The sequence below is a fragment of the Nipponia nippon genome, unplaced genomic scaffold (genome assembly GCF_047370975.1).
Source record: "Nipponia nippon isolate SJK-2023a ecotype South Korea unplaced genomic scaffold, ASM4737097v1 scaffold_4, whole genome shotgun sequence".
In the NCBI taxonomy this organism is placed as follows: domain Eukaryota; kingdom Metazoa; phylum Chordata; class Aves; order Pelecaniformes; family Threskiornithidae; genus Nipponia; species Nipponia nippon.
This window is the reverse complement of record NW_028262358.1, coordinates 22,444,083-22,452,404: the sequence shown is the minus strand read 5'-3', so window position 1 is coordinate 22,452,404 and position 8,322 is coordinate 22,444,083.

The following is an 8,322-nucleotide window of genomic DNA, read 5'->3' as shown; positions in this document are numbered from 1 at the left end:
TTTATATTTATATTATATATGTATGTTTTTTTCCATTGCAAGTCTGAAGTTGTATAAGCTAAGACACTGGTAGGAGAGGAAAGGACAGTCCTTGCTGTTGTTTTTGTTGGAGGAGGGTAGGCTTTTGTAGCAATACTGCATAAAATTATATTCAGTGTTGCTTCATTTGCAGTTCTGGTGTTCTGGCCTTTTTCAGTAAGGAGCCGGACCTCCAAGATACACCCTGTGGGTTTAGTCAGCTGTAATGCTAATTCCTTGGGTCTGTAAAGGGTCAAACAAAAGCCCTTCCTTAGGTGTGTACTGTAACAGTACTAAATTTTGGAAAACATACATCAGCATAATACTATTGGCTTTACGTGAGCTACAGCAATTTCTCCTAATTAGTTGTTTGGTTGTGAAGGTGCAGAAGCTAACATACATAATAAGAATATATTCTATAGAAGCATATGCATACAGACGGAAGTGCATTGTGATTAAGGTGTTTTAAATGAGAGGCTGGGGTTGAATTCTGCTGCCTTCGCTGTTCCAAACTGGCTGGCTGATGCTGTGTCATTTGTTTAACTTTGCTATCGCATTTCCCCATTTGCTATGTGAAGAAAATGCCTTGGGGCCTATTAATTGATGCTTAAAATACATAGTACTATTCTGTCTGTTTCTACAGATGTCTTAGTACAAACCTTTCTTTGTACCTGCTTATATGCAAGATACGATTAGGAGTGACTTTCAGATTTTCAGTCTTCAGCATTGAAATGTGTGGTAGGACAGTGGATTTAGATTTTCCTAATGAATGCATTGAGGAGGGGAGGGGGGCTTGAACTTTGTGTGTACTGCAGGACAAAAAAATATACATAGAAAATGGCAGAGAAACCCATCCTAACAACTGGCAATGGTTGTGTTATCCCTAGCCTGTTCATCTGGTATATATTGTAGCGTAATTCTTTGAGGAGAACTCAAAGCTAACAGCAGAAATGTTTAGATTTTCAAGCTGTTTTGAGCGTTAAACATATTAGATATCTGAGGAGACATTAGTTTGTGGCCTGATATTTATTGTCGCAAATGAAGGCATACACCCAAAATATCAAGTGGCAAAACCACAGGAGTTTGACATATGGTTATCGCGGCTTCTGAAGGTTAGACGTCTGTTCAGTGAGAGCTGGCATCTCGTTAGTGCAATACAAAAATATACTACAATGAGTTTTAAGTCTATGAAGCAGCATAATAATCTGATCTGACACTGCTTTCTTTCTGCAGAGTTCAGTTACTTTGTGTGGAAAAATTATATCAGCACTCTTAAATCTACAGTTGTTCTCTAGTTTGATATCACCAGTCTTTGTCTGAGATCAAACTTTTGGAAAATAATCCAGTTTTTCTTAGGAACTATGACATCCTGAGGTGATTATGAAAAAATTCAAAATACTTTCAGAATACTTCTACAATACTTGGATGTTTGAGTTTTATTTGTGCATTTTTGAAGTAATGTTTTGATTAAAGCACTGAAGTGTCACTTGTGTATTTAAGAAAACTGTGGATTGTATCAATATTGCTAAAAATATCTTGAGTTTCTATTTCATTTAGAGCACATAGCAGTAATTTTTGCCTATAGGTGGAGAGCATTTCTTGCCTTTTAAGAAGCATGATACTCAGATTTTAATGTATGTTGGGTAGTTTTTTAGTTTTGATACTGTACCTTGCCATTGCCTTGTCCTTTGGTTGTGCCACATGCAGAGAAACTCCTAGAATAACGTAAATTGGTAGCTACCTCCAAAAGAGAAATAAGCTCAAGACTCTTACAGCAAGTGGGAGCGGTATATTTTAATTTTAGGCATTTGGTGGCTGATTTATTTCAAGTTTTGTTTTAATTGACTAGCGATTCAGAAGAGCTAAAGCCTGTTTGGCCTAGACACCTTCCAGTCTCCTCTCTCAGCTGTGGGATCAGCTGCCCTACCCGCCTCCCTACCCACTTTTTCAGTAATGTTCTTCCTTTTCAATAGCTACCAAGAACAACCTTTGGCGGCTTTTCCCAGCCATCAGAGTGCTTGGTCTGTTTTGCCTGCTCCCAGGAATATCTCGGCTTAAGCAAAGCTGTGCCGTTGCCCTTCATTCCAGAGAGCATGAATCATCTCAACTTTGTATATTTCTGTACCTATCTATATAAAGCCAATACGGATGGGATGGTTCCAGTTTTGTTAGGCTTCAAGCCAACTCCAGAGTATGTAGAGTTTAATATTCTATGGATTGCATGCAAAGCAACAAAGTTTTGTTTAATAAGAGAAGGCACAGGGTCAGCTCTTCCCATGTCTCTCATCCTCTGGTCTAATTTCTCTTCACATTAATTCTGCCAACTTTTTTCAGCAAGGAAAGCATGAGTTGGCCTATGGAGGAAAAAAAAAAAAAAAGACCATCTTCTCCCTGCTTTTCTTCAGCCTGCTGTTAGGGAAACACTTTGGGAGTGGTGGTGGAATATCCTTGTTGTGCCCAGTGCTACTGCACCACAGCATCTTTCTTCCCGGCTAAAACACGGAGGGAAGAGCTCCCACTTCTGCAGCTGTGAGGCAGGTTCTCCTGAGTTCACAAGTTGAGTAGAACAAAAAGAGCTGGAAGCTGCTGCCTGGGGCCCCTGCTGCTTCCTAGTGGAGATAGGGCTTTTTTTGTGTGTGTGTTTTGTTTTAAAGAGAGAAATTAATTGCTTGGAGGCCATAAAAGTGTTTTGACTATCTGATGCTTCCAGAAGAAGGTGGTCTGTAAAGTCGCATCTGTTCAGAGCTGGCTCGGGAGCTGTCTCCAGGGAGGAAGGCAGAAGTCATCTGGCACACAACACTCTGCACAACTTAAAATGACAAACTTCTCATTCTTATGAAATGAGTCCTGGCATAGTTAATATCCACACAGAGCAGTCATCAATGTTGTTCACTTCCAGCCCCTGCAAATTGCTCAATGATTTCTTCAAGACTTGCTGAGGTAAGGAGTAGGAGGGCCAGGAGAAGGCTTGAAGTAGTGAAGACTCTTAGGATCTTGTTAAATAGATAGGGTCCTAGTGCTAAATAAGATGTTAAACTTAGACTCTAGGACCTCAGTGGCAGACGCTGGAGACTGGACAAGTTCTTGGTTAACAGATGGTGGAAGACTGTCGATCTCATTTACTGCTATTCTAAAGCAGTGGTTTTTAACCTATTGTCAGTATGTAAACCTCAAAGGTTTCACCTCTGTAGATGATCTAGCAGATAAGGGCTTTTCCTTAGTCACTCTTTTTCAGACTGATAGGGATGGCTGATATTTCTTAGACAAAGCATTTTGTTTTCAAATGCATCTTTTTAATTGCTTTTCTGTCTTAAGGGACACGTTGAAATAGAACTCCAGTCAAACTGAATAGCTTCAACACCAAAGATGCTTGTATTTGTGTAATGCTTCATCCTCTGAAATAATTTCCTTCTGTTTAAATCCATGTGTTTCATCTGTTGGATATCAAATTGTAAAATGAATTAGGACACTTTGGTCAAGCCTTCAGATATGACCTCATGAGCACAAAATGGCTTCGAAGAGGCACTTTGGAAGGTGATTTTAGGAATACTGATGAAAAGCATTATTTCTTCACAGTGCCCCTATCGTTTCAATAGCCCATTCTCTCATGCCAGTGCGTGAACTTTTTGAGCATTATTTTTCAACATTTTCTTAGTGGTTCTTAATTCTGTTTTCAGTATATGTGGTGTTAATTGTGAACTGCTAACCAGGATCAGACTTGCACTGAGGTTTGATACCACTAGGATTTCTTACAGACACTTGTTTCTTAAGTGTTCTCAGAAGTACCTAAATAATTAATAGAAATAGTTCACTGTAAAGATACACTGGTTACACTTCTTATCAGAAACTTAACACATAGTTTAGAAATGGTTAAATATGCAATGTACTGATGTTATGTACTAATCAGATCTTTAAGTAATGTCTATTATAGGCATGTATGATCACAAGTAGAAGGTAACAGAGGGTTGTTTGCAATAGTTTTGAAACCTGTTTGAATATTGAAGTACTTGAAGATACCACTAGCCATTTGTGAGCCCTTTATAAACTGCATTATGAATATAATCTTGGAGATTATGACTGAGGGCCCTTGGCTATTGAATCACTTTGTTGCTTTTAACTTTGTTTTTCTATCCCAATTAAGAAGGAGATGCCCATTCTTGTTCAGAATGGAAATACATACAAGTGTTTGTTCATCCAAGCAAAATGGTAGAGAAAAGCTTTCTTGGTTATGTGGATGTTTGGTTTTGATTATCTTGAATATTTACTGCATTGACTTTCAGGTTATGTACGGTTTATCTAAAGAGGATTTTCTTTGTTTTTCAAGTGACCCATAAATCGCGAAGTTTGTGGGCAGTGATGTATTAGAAGAGTAAGAAGTTGCAGGTAGAAGTACAGGTATCAGCAGTCCTGGGCTTCATTCCCAGCTCTGCCACTGGCATAGATTTCTAAGAGTATGCTTTTGAAGCAGCCTTATACGCAGGGTATCCTACGTCCAGGGACAACTATTGGTGTGGACCCATTTCAGGAAGGGTGCCTGAAGTCAGGCAGCTGAATGAAAACTGTTGCTAGAGGGCTGAGCACCTGAGCTCATGGCTCTTTGTAACTGAGACTTTGACATATCTGCCCATCCATACAGTCGCCGCCTTGCAGTGCTCCTTAGAGATGAAGGGCGATCAAAACCGCACTGTTAGCCTTTCCACCATTGTGTAGGTCTGCTTCCTCATTTATAATCCCAATGAGTTTCAGAAGAGCTTAAGGTTCATAAGTAAAGGATGTTGCACAGCTACATGTTGGTAACAGTAGTGTGGTTCTGTATACTGTTGGTTTTTAGGCGAGCGAAATACCTGACAGTAGCTGCTGAAATCCTGTTATGTGATTATGAAAAAAATATCTTTTTTGTTAAGATTTCATAAAATTCTCAAGTGGATGTCACTTCATGGTAACAGAAAAAGACTATGAAAGACTTTTCAGAATCTTCAGGCACGATCCTCAATGTAAGGTCTCGTTATTTTGCCAAAACAATGTGTTAGACCTAAGTATAAATATACTTCCAGTTAGAACATTGATCAAGCAAATCCAGCTTGAGGGGGATGATACAGTGACATTCATTCTTGCAGGCTGTGTTAGCAAAGGGACCAGTCAGGCCTTGCAAGATGTTGAACGCCTTTCTGATGTTGTACAAGTGCAATCAGCAGGTCAGATCAGGATTGCCATTGCTGTTCTCTCCATCTGCTATGTTAGTTATTTTTTTCCCTTTTTTTTCAACTGCTGGAGCATTCTTTTATTTCAAGTTTTGGTGTCATTGCCCAGAATTAGAGTGGCAGTGAAATATATTTTTTGTAAAGACAGTTCAAGTAAGAAGGGAAATGAATTACTTGTGTGTCTTTCTGTGACGTCAATATTATGCTTAGCAGAGACAGACTTGTCTTCGATTCTCATTCACTTCAGTTACTGTTGTAGCATATGCTGGACCATCTGCCTTGTGACAAATTAATTTCTCTTAATTTATTAAGAGACTGGAGTGATGGGTCTAGGGACTCAGGTCCTTTATGTGCGATGGTACTGGGTCTGACATCTGCATTGTCAGCCAACGTGTAGGCTTTTCTAAGCTCTGACTTGCCTGTTGATGAGGTGGATGTTCAAATGACACTTAAATTTGTGAGAGTAGGCATTTCAACTGTCAGTCTATATCTGCGATGGAGAAATTTAGGAGTTAATGTCCAAAGTAGAGATTGGGCTTTGATATGTTTAATGGAGATAGTTCTCCCATTCTTGGTATCTGTTGTTCCTAAATTTTGTTTGCAGAATACCTTTATCTTTTCTAGAAAATACAGGCCTCAAATTTGTGGAAAAACACAGCAATTCTTTTGATCTTCGTTATGCTTTTAAAGATCTTTGTCCAGGTGGTCCAGGTGGTGCTGCTCCTCAGCTTCCCAAGTGCAGCCCAGACCCAAGCCAATGGCCTGTTCTAGATCCGGCTCTAAAATAATCTAGATCTGGCTCAAAATTATCACTATCACAGAACCAAAAAGCATTCAATTATGAATAAGCGTAAAATTTTTCCTTATATTCCCAGTCATGTGCTGAGCAGTGTTTTGATTCTGCATGGACAAGGTAAGGATGCCAATTCAGTACCTTTTGTACAGAGTAGCCTTCGGGATAATATAAATACGTGGGCTTTACATATAATTCTGCTATAGGGAGATGAATCCCAGCTGAACTGAAATGGCACTCTCTGTTGCTAGATTGAGTCACCAAGCTGAAACCATCTCGCTGGAAGGGTGTAGTTCGATCAGCCACTCAAGAATACGGCTTTCATTGATTTCAGGAGCCAGACTTAGAAAACGAGTTTAAAAATGTGTAAGGCTGGGAGGAGGAGTGGCTATACGAAGACCTTCTCCGGAGCTAGTTTTGTGAGTGCAGCACAAAACCATAATATTGCATGAGTGTGTTCTTTTTTTTTCCTGAGGTAATATAAAGCAGTGCATTGCTTTATCTAATCTCGCTAGGACTATCTTGGACATGTGTTCCTTAAAAGCCATTAGGAAAAACATTTATGAAGTGAAGCTGTATTAGCTTATTAGAGCTTTTCTTCTGTGCAGACTGTACCAGCAGCCTGTGAAGAAGACAGGACTTCAGACCCAAGGCTGTTTGTTTTTTGTAGCTGCAGAATATGACTTAAAATACTGCATTACTGGCTGGCCCATTTTTGAAGTTGCTGCCAATTCATCTTGCTCTGTATGTAATCTTCTTAAATCTTCTGCAGTGCAATCTGGGTGCGTATTCTAACTCGAGTTACATAATTTTAATTTGTTGAATAAACTCCTGTAGATGCTGTGTTAGGAATACAATATTTATAAATATCATTTGTATGTTACTCCATGAGGTATAACCCAAATCATCACTGAGCAGTTCAGAAATAGAAGGCAACAGCTGTAATACTGAGAGAGAGATGCAAGTCAGGAGTTCAAACATTGAGATTAAAAGGATGACTTTTACTCTACTGTCCTTACTTTGTCATGCTTGCTATAACTAGATGTCAAGACCCTCTGGTATATAAACCACTGTGCTTATATTTCTCCCTTTTTTTTTTTTAATTATTTTTATTTTTAGTTACTGAATAGGATCATTTTCCTCTGCTGATATTTAAGTCTTACTGACTTAAGTGGAAACTGTATTTCCTGTGGTGATTAAAACCACAGGTGCTAGGATTAAGGAAGGCCTTTTTTTTCTTTGGTAGTACATAGACTAAAACTGGAATGATAGAGAGAAGATTAGCGTGGCATCCTCAGGGCTGACAGGCAGATTTGGAAGAGCACATGAGGGGATCAAACTCTGGGAGGTGTAACCATGGGGGAACTTCTCTGGCATTCACAAAATTTTTATCAAGACTTCAGTCTTAACTGATTTAAAGATGGGAATTGGCTGTTGGAAGCAGAAACCTCTTTGGATGCAGCACTGATGTGCACAGCCTTTATAGAAAACATGTATTTTTTAGGACAGGCGGTTTAGACCATTGATCGTTGCATTGCTTCCCTAGACCTGCTAACGTCCCGCTGCGCTTTTTGGAGCAAGAGGACAACTTTACTACAGGGAAGCTATTTTCTGGATTGTCAGATCCAAGCCGTGTAAGATGTGGATAATAACCCTAGCACTGAAATGCAGGTTAATGGTCATGTTCCTTTCTGTTCCCTTTTTCTTCTTATCCATAAGACTATTTTTTGCGGGTGTGCTATTCTAAGGGCCAGCTATAATATCTAAGCACCTCCTGAACATTCCCCTTTCCTTCAAACTGTAGTCATTCTGGCTTGAGGTGTCTTGCGATCAGGATCCTGTCTAAAGTTCCTTTTTTATTTTTTATTTTTTATTTTTTATTTTTTATTTTTTATTTTTTATTTTTTATTTTTTATTTTTTATTTTTTATTTTTTATTTTTTATTTTTTATTTTTTATTTTTTATTTTTTATTTTTTATTTTTTATTTTTTATTTTTTATTTTTTATTTTTTATTTTTTATTTTTTATTTTTTTTTTTGTAATTGCATTCTAGAGGTCTTTTATTAAGGTAGAGTTTTAAACACACAGACTATACAGTGCTGTGCGGACATGACAGCTTGGTCTAATACTGTGTTCTCACTCGATGCCAGAGGTCGTGCCATTCTGTAAGATCACAGAGGGGACACCTGAATGGGTTTTTGGACCAGGTCCTGTTGACTACTCTCTCTTGTGATTGTTTCCACTGAAGTTATTGAATTTATTTGTAGGAATGAGAACTTTTTTTTTATATGTATGTGTGCATGTGTATAA